We start from the raw sequence: 14,290 nt of genomic DNA, 5'->3' as shown, positions 1-14,290 counted from the left end.
AAAAAAATCTGATCGTATGAATCTGTCCTTTGACCATGATTTCATCCTTTACATTTTCTAACAGTGTATGATTTTAAATCCTGTTCAAATCTGTTTTGAATGGGAGAGTGCATTGCTGAAAAGAGAACTAAATACATATGCTTTGAACAAACATTAATAAAAATCTAATCTTAGTAAATCAGTTATCATTCTGTTATATTGAGACAGCTCATCATGGAAAGCTCTACACAAACTTTGTACACATGGTGATATGATTCTTTTAAGTAGGTGAAAGCACAGCCAAAAGCATAGTCCTATAACTTAACCTCTGCCTTCTTCATTCAGGGTCATCATTGTTTTTCTAAGTATACTTAGGAGAAAGTGAGGGGTCTGTTTTATTTTTCCTCCCAAGTCAGTCCATTCTATTTGCTTTCACTTGGTTGTTTGCTTCTCTCTATTTCTCTCAACTGCAACTTGAATTGTGTCAGGCATTGTTGAGTGTCTGGAATTTAGGGACTCGGAGTCTTCTTTGACACAGCGCTGTTCCTGGCACCCAGGCCTCAGCAGAGGAGGCGTGCGGGAACAGCAGTGCGTGCCACTTTACTACCAATTCCCTTAATTTCCTACAACATCGCTGACGCAGGACGTGGTGTATGAAATGTTTATGAAGTTTAGGGACTAACTGGAAGGAATTAAATATATGGGGGAGCTCTGTTAGCTAAATATGATTTATCTCAGCATTTTGGGAGAAGTGGGGAAAATAGTTAAATCACACACAGAGAGTTAGTTGCTCAGGGATGAACTTTAGTTCCTGGCTTTCCTTCTTGGTTTTACTTCTCTCCCATGGGAAAATCCTTTTTTGTCATTGTTGTTGTTGTTTTTGCCTTCTTGTATTGTTCTTTAACAGTTGTCCCAATGCCCCTTCCCCCAGTTGCTCTCCTCTGCCCTACCTTCACCCCCACTCCCAGTAAGAATAACGATATTTCTCCTCTCCACTCAGCTTTGGAAAGCCTACACTTTACCTACAGGAGTCCACCTGACTCTGGAATTGTCCGGCTTGTTCCACCAAGACAATCAATAATTCTCAAAGTGCATTTTTCTGAAGTCTATGTTACTCAGTTCTGAGAATATAACTTGCAGCAGGAGGCTTTAGCTAGATGTGTTGTACTGAGTCTTGCCACTCTAAATTTGGGTCCCCTATGAAAATATTTCTGCTATCATGAGGTAAACACACAACCTCTTATTCCTTTGTTGGTTTCCTATCTCATGTTAGTAACTTACGGTTGGCACATGCCCACACTACTGAAAAACGAGCAATAATTGTGAGACAATATAATCAATTCACATGAAGGAAGGGAAACATTTTTAAAAAGGGGTAACATATGCTGGGATTTCTAAATTCACAAAGGGGATTACTCTTTTCCTTTTTATGCACATGTACATCCTTCAGATTGCCTGCTGCATCCAGGAATTCACTGAATCCTAAGAAATGAGACCTATTACTTTTCAAATAACAACATCATCTATACTCATTATATCCTTTGCTAAACAGAAACTAAGAGGAAACTCTGAAATTATAGTGTTTCTTTAACTTTGGTCCACATTAAATTCACCACCTAGTTCTTCTTTCATTTTAGTCTCTTTATAAAGAGTATTATTATATAGTTCTTGTGGAGGTCCGGAAGCAGAATGGGACTAGAAAGTTAGGGAAAATTTGTTTCTTAAGTTATAATGCCTGTGATGGTCTTTTGGACAAGTTGCTCATACGTTACAATGTTTCTTGTTTTTGACTTCTCTAGTTTGCTTTCAAGTATGTTTTTTGTTGTTTGAAATGTCTCTTTCAAAGTGTTAAAATATTTATATGACATGTTAAAGTCATGCAGCCTCTTTTGCAGTCTTGTCTACTAATTAAATAAGCAAGTAACATGAATATGTCTCAAGGGATGGTTATAGTAAGAGGGTTGGTGCTGTTCTATTAATCCTCATTTTTAAGTTGGAGGAACCAGTATTTTCTGCCTGTCTGGATTCTATCTTCATATCCAGTACTATCCTACCTTTGTTACAAATTAGAAGTCACGAACCTGTTTATCTGGTTTCCTGGAGCCTGATGCTTTATCAGCCTCTTTCTGTGGGCCACTGCTTCATCAACTGTAATCACATTATATAGTTATGGAAATCTATCTCAAAAAGGCATAAAGATCTGCTGAAAAGATACAATATATATCTCTAGCTCACAGGATATTTGTTTTCATGGTTGTCTACATGAAAGAGAATGATTTACTATTAAGTTTGACTTGTGAGGTCTGTTTTTGTAATGTCCCTTCTTATAATCTTTTTCCATCTCTCCAATTTCCGTTAAAAGGAGACCTGCCTGAATGTAATGTAGCCAGGAACCTCATTTAAGGTTTGGTACTAGCGAGCAAGAGAAATATTAGTCATCAAAGGCTGACTTCATTAAATGAATATTAAAAACCACAGCATCAAATATACTGTATAAACAGGTATAGCTTTCGTGTTACTTTTCTTGATGTTTATAGAAAGTGATAAAACTTGGAACATACAGTCCTTATTCCAGGACTGCTATAATAACCTGCAAAAGCAGTGGCTAAATAATGCATTTGCAAGAGTCTATGAACACTGAACATTCTTGTACCTTTATTGATAAGTAATTTTCTCTCTGAGAAACTTGTATTAAATGTTCTTATGGAGATTTACTATTGATGCAGCAGAACACTCATGTGATATGAAAACAAATCATCTTATTTAAATATTCATGATAAAACTTCAGCAAATAAGAGGAAATAAAATAGTATGCCTCAACTATTAAAACTGTTTTATTTCCTTTATATTCTTTATATATTTTAAAATTTATTTTCCCCTTACAGATTATTAAAATAGCTAATTCTCAATGTAGTAAATATTGGAAAATATAGGTAATTATCACAAGCAGAGGAAAACATCTCTACCCACGCATAATCTTACTACTAAAAGTGTAAAACTATTAACCTTTGGCATACTTACTTCTAGGCTTACTTATTTTCTATTTTACTTTTTGAAAGCATCATTTAAGTTAGCACTGTATATACTTTTTATGTCTTGCTTTTAAAGAAACAGAACAGTATCACAAAGCAATTTATGTAATTAAAATTTTCATAAATATGGCTGCACAATAGCTATTTACTGTTGGACCATTTTCTCACTCTTTGGCATAAAGATTATTTTCCATTAACTGTTATTATAAATAACATTGTAGCAAACATCTGTATGCATGAAGTGTTATCCACATTTTATTTTGCTTTCTTGGGACAAATTCCTATGAGAGGAATTGATGAACAACGGAAATGAATATTTTGAAGGTTCTTAATACATGTTTCTAAATTGCTGCTAGAAAATTTATATTATTTCAGCAGTGAATGAGATGCTTTCCTTTGAATATCTTGCTTTATTTTATAAACTCAGATGTTCATACATTTAGATTAAATTGATTCTACTTTTCTTACTTACTTTGAAACTTCACACATATAAATGGGATATGATGTAATGTTTCAGTCTTTTAGTCATAAAGTAATAAATTGTATTCCAGCAATAGCATGAGATAACAAATTGATCTATTTATTATTTTTACCTTTTTCTTTTTTTAAAGTTAAGCATTCTTTTTTAAAAAAGATTTTATTTATTTATTTTTAGAGAGAGGGGAAGGGAGGGAGGAAGAGAGGGACAGAAACATCAATGTGTGGTTGCCTCTTGCGTGCCCCCAACTGGGGACCTGGCCCGCAATGCAGGCATGTGCCATGACTGGGAATCGAACTCTGACCTTGTGAATCAAAGGCTGGCGCTCAATCCACTGAGCCACATCAGCCAGGGCTTTACTTTTCTCTTAATTCATCAATTTATTTTTTATTTTTTTTATTGTTGTTCTATAACAATTTTCCCATTTTCCCCCCATTGCTCTCCCCTGCATCTGGGGCATGTAACGGGAGATTTAAAGAAGAAAAACCTTTTTTAACAATGAGGTATTTCTTACATTACTATAAGCAATAATGTAGCTTAAATATATGTGCACACACATGCAATAAGAACACTCACACTCTTATATATATATATAACATGTCTGATTAGAATTTTAAAATTCCAAGAGAAGAGGTGGTCATTCGAGAATGCAATGAATGAAAGAAAATTTAGGGGATTGCCATAATTGCAATTATTGGTAATATCAGGGGGTACAATTGACCATGGCAGTAGCTAGATGAAGTATAATGGAAGATAAGATACTGGAGAAGAGGAGCTTAGAGTAGCCAGAATGCTGGAAAAATTTTCTCTGTAGATATTGAAGAAATATCAGTGAGGCCTGAATAACAGTCATTGAGAAATGAGGAGGAATGGCAGGGGAGTGGTGAGAGGATATCAACAATGAGAGGCGAAAGGAGGATAATGTGATGAAAAGAAAATTCAAAGCTATGTTCATGGTAGTGAAGGCTCAATATTATAAAGACATGGTTCTCCCAAAATCAACCTAACTGTAATACAATTCTAATCAAAATCCCCCCAAATTCAAATTTGACAAGCTAATTCTAAAATTCATGTAGGAAAACAAAGGGCCAAAAATAGCCAGGCCTCTTTTGAAGAATAACAATGAATGGGTATGTTTATTTTATGGAAACTTGCATTTCAGCTAAATTTTTTATTTAAAGCAAAGGTGATTATTAGAATGGCATTGGTAGAAGAGTGAACAAATAGGCTAAACCAGTGGTTTACAACCTTTTTCATCTAATGGCACATGTAAACTAATTACTAACATTCTGTGGGACACCAAAAAATACTTTTTGCTAATATGACAAGAAAAATAGGTATGATTTTGATTAATTCACACTGGATGGCTATTGTATTGGCTGTTGTCATTTTTTATTTGACAAGTCTAATGAAAACTAGGTCAGTGCCCCTGACTAAATAGTTATATACTGTATGTTTTAAAAATTCCTTTTTTCACTTTATTTTTATTGTTTATACTATTACAAATGTCCCCCTCCCCCGCCCATACACACACTTTTGCCCATCTTCATCCCATCCTTGCCCCACCTTTTGTCAGGCCATCACCACACTGTTGTCTGTGTCCATGAGTTATATGTTCTTTGGTTAATCCCTTCACCTTCTTGCATCCAGTCCCCCCTCCCCTCTGACAGCTGTCAGTCTGTTCCATGTATCCATGCCTCTGTTTCTATTTTGTTTTTAAAATTATTGTGTTCCTTAGCTTCCACATAAAAGTGAGATCATATGGTATTTGTCTTTCTCTGACTGGCTTATTTTACTTAGCATAATACTCTCCAGGTCCATCTATGCTTCTGTAAAAGGTAAGATTTCCTTCTTTTTACTGCTGTAGGGTATTACATTGCGTAATGTACCATAGAATTTTTATCTACTCATTCACTAATGGGTACTTGGCTGTTACCAGATCTTGGCTATTACAAATAACTTTGCTATGAACATAGAGGTACATATATTCTTTCAAATTGGTGTTTTAGGATTCTTAAGATATATACCCTGAAGTGGGATTGCTCGGTCAAAAGGGAGTTCTATTTTTAATTTCTTGAGGAAATTCCATACTGCTTTCCACAGTGGCTGCACCAGTCTGTATTCCCACCAACAGTGCACTAGGGTTCTCTTTTCTCTACATCATTACCAGCACATGTTTTAAAATTTTCTGCAGCATACCGATTGAAAATCACTGGTCTAAATGAATGGACTGGAACTCAGAAACAAGGCTTTTCATATAAGGGACTTGATATCTAAGAGAGGATACATTACGATATAGTAGCAATAATAGGGTCTATTTGATCACTAGAGTTGTATGGCAAACCATATCCCTATCCTTTACTACTCCAGAAAACCTTATAGAATGATAGAAAGCTTAAATAGAAAATAAAATTAAATATTTAATCTATGAAAATAAAAGTAAATATAAAATATTTTATTAGCTTTGGAAATAGAACTGAATTCCTTGTGCAAGGTACAGGAAAAAAGCAAAATCCTAAAGAAATAAATTAATACTTTTGAGTGTATAAAAATAAGGTCTATATGACAAAAGACCTGAAGTTGAAAGATTTAAACTATCCTGAGAAAAGAAATTTGTGCAATGTATTACAGGTAACAGATTGGTATCCAAAATATATAGAACTACCAAAAAAGAAAGAAAAAGAACCAAACAAGCCAAAGATATAAACAGGCAACTCACAGAAGACTAAGTCATAAAGCAAATAGAATTGTTCTCAAAAAAGTTTGGCTGGGGAGAAGAAAGAGGACATAAATTGCTCTCAAGTTTCTGTCATGTAAAAGACATTTCTTCTGATTGTTCAAGGGTAGTGATCATATTAGTATAGTAGGAAAAAGCATGAGCTTTGACATCAGGATCTTCGTTCTTTTACGTGCTAGCTTTGTGTCCTTGGGTAAGTTACATGACCCTGCTAAACTTCAGCTATTCATCTTTAAATTTGGTTTAATACTACTTGCCTTGAAGATTGATAATAGATTTTTACAAAACACATAAACAGTGTCTGCAACACAGGTACATACTTTTATTATTAAAGTAACCTTATTTATTGAATGAGGTTAATGGCATATTTATTTACTTCAGAGTGGCCTTTGTAAGATACATCATAAGTTAGCTATATTTCTGATTCATGGAACTTAGCTGGCATTATATTTTGTAGTATTAAATAAGCCTTTTGCAATTATAAAAACATGAATAATTTTCATATTTCTAAGTCCATTGGACATATACTCATTATCTTAATTTATCTTGCATTTGATACTGTTGATAGTTCACTGTTGGAAATTCTGTTACTTTGGCTTTCCTGACATCTCTTTCTTTTGATTCTTCTTGTATCTTCTTGTTTATTTCTTCTGATTTTCCTTTGTGGGCTGTTCCTCTCATACAAACTCCTTAAACATTAGTACTCACCATGATTCCATCTCATATCATTTCACCTTACGTATCTTTTCTGTACTGTATTCTCAATTCTATCTATACTTGAAAATCTCTGATGAAGAAAAAAAAACAACTCCTGGACTTAATTGTCTTTTGGACATTACCACTAACTGCTCCATGGATATCTCAAACTCATCATTTAAAAAAGTGAGCTCCTTGTCTTACCCTCTAAATTGGTCTCTTCTATCTACTCCATAGTCCAGTAAATATTACTACTATCTTTGCAATCATTCAACTGGAAACATGGGAGTTATCTTGGACTCCTCCCTTGTGGATCCATATCTAAAAATAGTAATAATGATAATTATCATATTATTAATGTAACCATCATTTATTGATCAATTTTGCTGTTCTAGTACTTGCTGAATGCTTTATATTCAATTTTCACAACAATTCTGGGAGGTTGGTACTATTATTATTTTAATTTTATAGATGACACAATCAGGTTTGCCCTTTGATTTTACCACCTCCTGAATTTATATGTCTTTCTATATCTGCTACAATCATTCAAGTTTTATCTATTATTTTATGTTCCTTGGAATATAGCAGTGTCTCCCAGTATGTAGTTTTGTCCAGAGTTTTGTGTTATTTAATTCTATTATTCTCACTGGGGCTGGAGTATCCTACTATGTAAAGTGCAAATTTGACCTAACCATTCCACTGCTTAACCCCTTAAATAGCTCCCTATTGTTTTTAGAGTAAAAACATAATCTGGCCCAATTTAATGTACCTTGCTATAAGTACTTTTTGGCCTTCTTCTAGTTTCTTGCAGAGACCATGTTGTTTCACACATTCCTGCATTTTTCTCTTTCCTGTAATGTCCTTCCACCATTTTCTTATTTGAATAAACTCAAGGTTTGGAGTTATACTGCCAGAGTTCCAATTCAGCAATACTTCAAAGATTTACTGTGTGACCTTGGACAATATATTTTATGCTTCCCATGTCTTAGTTGCCTAAACTGATATAACATATACAAAACTAATGAAATTTTACCTGACACATAGAAAGCCCTCCAAATGTTATTTTTCTTATCATTAATATTCAACAAAAATTTATTGTGTATCTATAATATGCCAGACACTGTTCTGGGTACTAAAGATTCAACATACAATAAAACAGACAAGGTCCTTCTTTTCTGGAGAAGCTTATATTCTATTATGAGAAGGAAGACAAATAGAAGCAAGTACAAAAATAAGATATTTCTAGGAAGTGGCAAATGCTACCATGGTTTCTTTATTCATTTAAAGGGTTTTGTAGATATTTCCAGTTCTTGACCATGGTGAATTAAGTGGCTTTTCCTTTCTTGTTTTTGTGAATATAAGTTATTACTTCATATGGGTGAATACTTGGGAGCAGGATTGCTTGGTCTTATGCTCTAAGTGTATGTTTAACTTCATGACTAACTGCCAAACTCTTTTCCAAAGTGGCTGTATTAATTTGCATTTCCATCAGCAATATATGAGAGCTCTAGTTACTGCACATCCTCCTCACTTGACATTGTCAGTACCTTTAAATCTTAGCCATTCTAATAAATATGCAATTGTATCTCATTGTGATTTTAATTTTCATTTTCCTGATAACTAATGGCTTTGAAAATCTTTTTATGTGTTTATTTATTATCTCTATATATTCTTTGATGAAGTATCTGTTCAAAATTGTTTGTGTTTTAAGTGGGATTGTTTGTTTTATTATTGCTAAGTTTTAAGGGTTTCTTATATATTCTGAATATGTCATTTATGATGTGTTTTGCAAAAAATGTTTCTCAGACTTCAGTTGATATTTTTATTCCTTTAAAAGTATTTTAACAGAACAAGTTTATAATTTTTGTAAAGTAAATTTATCAATTTTTTCTTTTATGAATCATACTTTTGATGTTAATTTTAAGAAATCTTTGTCTAATTCAAGGTCACAAAATTTTCTTCTATATTTTGTTCTGAAAGTTTTATATTTTGGGGTTTTATATTTAGGTTTATGATTTATTTTGAATTAATATTTATATGATGTGAACTATGAATTGAGACAGTTTTTGGTGTTGTTTTTTAATTATTTTTGCATATGGATGTCTAATTACTTCATTATCATCTCTTGAAAAGACTACCCTTTTCCCACTGAGTTTTTGCATTTTTGTTTAAAACCAACTGACTATATATGTGTGTATGTATTTCTAGACTCTTTCTATTCCACTGAACTATATGTCCATTCTTTTTCCAATTCCACACCACTGTGATTTTTATAGCTTTATAGTAAATCTTGATATCAAATAGTAAAACTATTTCAACTTGTTCTTTTAAAAAATATTTTTGGTTATTCTACTTCTTTGCTTTTTCCTGTAAATTTTTAAATAAGCCTATTGAGTTCTACAAAAATATCCTGCTATCCTGCTGGGATTTTGATTGGAATTGTTTTGAATATTTAGATGTTTAGGAAAATTTGACATATTGACATCTTAAGGATATTGTTTTCCAATTCATGAAATATGTGGCTCTCTCCATTTATTTGTCTTGTTTGGTTACTTTCATCACTTTTTTATTTTAAGGTTTTTTTTTCTTTCAACATACAGGTCTCACATATATTTTGTTAGGTTTTTGCTTAAGTTTTGTTTTGGGTATTATTGTAAATGAAATTATTAAAAAAGTTTAATTGCTAATGGTTTATTGCTAGTATATATTCTCCAATATATTCTGCATCCTTGCTAAAATCACTCATTAAGGCTGTCTGCCTGCAAAGCCCAGCTTGGTTGGAAACTCCCTGTCCAGCAGAGGTTTCAAGATCATGGCTGAGAGAACAAATTTATCCAGGACACTGTATTTTGTCTGGAGGTATGGGAGGTGGCTAATGTCTCTAGAGGAGAAGAGTGCTGAACTTCCATCTCCCATGCCTTTTATTGAAAAGGGGATTCGGGAGATACAAGATCAAGACTTATGAATCATCAATAAGCTTTCAGACACTTGGGTTATAGTTGACATTTGCTGATTACAGATATCAATATAGAGAACACAGTGACCAATCTGTGTCAGGATCTATTAAACATCTTCACGCCACACTGGCATTAGGTGCAAGGCTTCATACATTTTTAGCTACAGATTGTTTATAGTTAAGTAAGAAATAAGAAAAGCAGAGCAAGCTCTAAAACATAATATGCATTCTTTAAATCCAGTTCCCATGAGAACCCTTTGAGTGGCCTTTGGTCCTGTCTGCCTCTTAGCCTTCCGGTTTTCTGTTGAGATTTAGAGTCCTTCCGGGGGTGCCTGGCTCACAGCTTGGGCTACAATTCCTGAAACCACAAGGAGTGGTTTCCTACAACTCGTTACTTCTAATAACTTATTTGTCAGTTTGGGATTTTCCACATAGGAAATTATGTTGTCTAGGAATAGCAAACATTTGTTTCTATATGTCTTTTTTTCCCTTGTCCTATTCTAGTAGCCTCTAGTACAATGTTAAATAGGAGTAGTGAGAATGGACATGCTTACCTATTTCCAATCTAAGAGAATGCATCTAGTCTTTCACCATGAAGAATGATATTACCTGTAGGTTTTTTTTTTTAATTTAGATGTTCTTTATTAAATTGAACAGAGAAGGAAAACTCTGACTCCAAAAAACCTCCGCTGCCTTGCGGCATACCTCTTCAGGGGAAAGGCTAAGGGAGTAAACCCCGACAGAAAATCCGGAGCCGGAGTCCCTAAGGCGGTTTGATGTTGTAGTCAACACCGGCAACTCCTGCGGCGCACCTGAACCCAAGCTGTATCGACTCCGTCTTTCCCTTGGACCCTTCAGCTGCGAAGAGAGGGGCGGTCTGCTGCATGGGCAACAGCAGACCCTCCATATCACCCTGCCCAGGCTCTGTAGCTTCAGTGTCATCGCAAGATGTCGATTCAACACGGGAGGAGACAGATACCATGTCACTCCCGAGTCGGACTGCACAGCCATTCTCGGCGGTGCAGATAGACTCTTAAGAAGCTACACCATCGTCTCTCGAGACGGACGGCTGCCGACGACGACGATTAAATTGAAGACATGCCCTTCCACTTCTAATTTGCTAATAGTTTTTAGAATGAATGGATGTTGAATTTTGTCAGGTGCCCCTGCTGCTTTTTAAGCATAGTATAGAGTCACAAAATTTCAGAGTTGAAAGTAACCCTAATTTTTATTTCCTCATATTTGAGGTTTGCACTTCTACCGTTACCTGAAAGTTATATTCATAGATAAAATAGTTATTCTCCTTAACTAAAAATATATGGTTGTGAAGATGACTTTACTATGTTTTAAGTATTTAATTATTTTAATCTATACAGTGAAGCTGTGAAGTAAGTATTATTAGGTAAGAAAACTGAGACTCATTGAAGGTAAGTAGCTGATAGAAGTCCAGCCACCTTTGACAACTTAATGCTCTCCTACTATATATACCATGTTCTTTTTGCTTTTTAGTCTCTGTATTCATGCTTCTAAAATTCCTTTACATTCTTCATCTACCAAACATTATATATTTTCTTTCATATACAAAAACATAAGTTTCAGAATAATGAAATGAGTCACTCAAAGTCTTATGTCTAATTTATGGTAGAACTGAGCTTACATCCCAGGTCTACTGATTTCATGCTAGTTTTTCTGCCCTTTCACTATACTCTGCTCTGATTTTCATTTTAAATATAGCTTCCTTTTCTTTTCTTATTTTTGTCTCCCCCAATGAAAATATCTTGGGAGACTTGCTAGTGCCTGTCTCGTAATGGGCACATATAGGCTTTTGACAAACAACTTTCACTTTCAAAAATTAGTGTATCAAATGCAATTTTATACCAAGATTATGCTTGTCTCAATGATTCTGTTGCTCTACTGAATTATAAGAGCATAGAAAAATTACATTTGGAGTTGATACCCTATTATATTACAGTAGAAAGATATGATTAGAATAAAATTCCAAAAATAGCTTTTAATTCACAGTACTTAAAATAAAATGATTTTGATATGATTCAGGAATTTTCTCCTCACCATTTGGAAACTTTATATTGTTAAATGTGTATCATGAAGTGAAAATACAAGTTTATAAATGCACCGGATAAATGCAATCAAATATGGAAGCATTTTCTTTTCCTTTTTATTCTCTTTCCCCTTTTATCTTGAAGGAAAAAAGTCTATAAAATATAGTGTTTTATGACTGAACAATATTTTTGCATCATATTTAAAAAACATGTCTGAGTAAATAGCTGTGTTTAGTTCAGGTTATTTAAGTTACTCCTGCATGTCATTGGCATTAACTGATTCATTGGGAAAAGAACTATTTGGGGGGAGCAAAGAAGCTGAGCTACTTTCTCTTACTGAATTTATCTGAATATGTAACAAATGCTTTGGTTGGGCAGTTGCAGCATGTAAGGGAGAGTGGAATCTGACAGTCCTGAATTTAAATTCAAGCTTAATAACTGCTTACTAATTATTGGCTGTCAGCTAGTTTCTTAACCTCTCTGAGTCTACTAATATTACTTACAAGCATTGTTGTTTAAATCATAAAATAATTACATTTAATTTGAAATTAAATGAGCATGTAGTAAAGACCCTGGCATATGGTTTACTTTTAGGAAAATATTTATTAAATCTAATCAAGAAGAATATTAAGAGCCTTTTATGCCAGGCACTGAAAATATATAAGGCAAAAAAGATTTCTCTACATTTCCTAGAGCTTACATTTTAGTGAGAGAAACATATACTAATAAGCAAATAAACATGCAAAATATTAATTTTGGTTAGTGGTAAGTTTTATAAGAAGAGTAAACCTTATCACTGAACTAAAATATTATTTTGGATTCTAAGGTAGTAACATTCACTATCTAAATCTTAACTTGTACATTAAAGCTGAAATGATTCTCTAATCACCGTGGAATATTGTTGCAATGTTATTTACTGGATAAGCAAAACTGGATGGCTAACTAAAAAATGGGAGAATGGCTACAGAGAATAGTTTCATTTATTCAAAAAACATTTTGGTGATTCACTTTGAACCAAGCATTTATATAAGGCAGTCCCTTTTTGACACGTCCCCTAACAAAAAACTCTAAATCAATGTATAAAATAATAAGTTTAGTACTAGAGATTCAGGAAAATTATTATGAAAGTTAATCACTTTAATTGGGCTAGAGGGTCAAGGAATAGGTAGAGGAAGATGACAAAGTGGAACTAGTACTTGATCTGATCCTAAAGCCATTCTTAAATAGGAAAAACTCATCTTATTAAAATAAGTATTATAAACCCAATATGATAGCCAAAAGCTTCAATTTAATAGTGAAGTGGTAGAAAACAACAACAATCAGATCATATAATGGTGCCAGTTTATATAAAGAAAAAACATATCTTTGTTAGATGTTGGTTGTAGAGTAGGGTAGTCCTATTTCACCCTTCATTGTACTTCAGCATCAGCGTTATATGATGTGATATAATATCGTAACTTGTATTGTGGAAAGTTCTCATAAGAGCTTCACGTTTAGCAATTGTGCTGGTTTTTTTTTTTTTGTTTTTTTTTTCTTTGTGTTTGTGGTTCTTAACTGCTGAACAATTAAAAAAGACCCAAATTTAGGCTGGAAACTTATTGTGACATCAACTTATAAATATTGCTGTTGCAGTATAAATAAAACACAGATGTAGAGAGTGAGAAAGCTCTTTATGCAAATGAAACTCTGGATACTAGAAACAGAACATCTTAGGCTGGATGAGTCTTAAAACTATGGGTTGTTTGGCTGATCTACTGCCAAAGGACTGAGAGATTGATATTTAAATTTTATGCAAAGTTTCATGGGTAGTCTGAGCCTTACTTTGGCAGAACAAAAGCAGTAAAATCATGAGGAAAAGGCACTGAAATTCTCAGAGGCTTTGATTTGCTGAATGTATGGAGAAAGCTTTGGGGTCTAACCAGATGACCTGTCAGAATAACTTACGTTTCTTCCCTGTGAATCTGGAATGGCCTAAACTGCCAGGAACCATACCCATCTTATTTATTTATTTATTTATTTATTTATTTATTTATTTATCTTTATTGTCACCTTTAGATTTCATCTAGCTTGCTTATAGCATTCTTTGGCGTGACACACTAAATGCTGATGACTCTGATCTTGATCTCTGGTTTTACCCTAATCCACCTTTTCAGCCCCCTTCCAAATACTTCCACATCAACTGAACAAATGTCTGTACCGTCCCAGAGTCCGTATCCTTTTTCAGTCTTTTCTTAGTTTATTGTACCACTGTCTACTTGATTACCTAAACTAGAAATGTGCAGTTTATTTATTTTTTAATTGTTTTTTTATTACAGTTGTTCCATTTTTTTCCTCTATTGCTCTCCCCTATCT

The 14,290-nt window shown here is 33.8% G+C and overlaps 1 protein-coding gene across 1 annotated transcript in view; it reads left to right on the top strand.

The window, feature by feature from the left end:
* The window catches only part of AGBL4 (AGBL carboxypeptidase 4), a 1,058,495-nt gene that overhangs the window by 160,630 nt on the left and 883,575 nt on the right, over nt 1-14,290 (top strand). The gene's annotated exons all lie outside the window — the stretch shown is intronic.

This window comes from Furipterus horrens, unplaced genomic scaffold (genome assembly GCF_987537825.1).
Source record: "Furipterus horrens unplaced genomic scaffold, mFurHor1.1.pri manual_scaffold_3, whole genome shotgun sequence".
NCBI classification, from domain to species: Eukaryota; Metazoa; Chordata; class Mammalia; order Chiroptera; family Furipteridae; genus Furipterus; species Furipterus horrens.
This window is presented reverse-complemented; position numbering and strand designations above follow the sequence as displayed.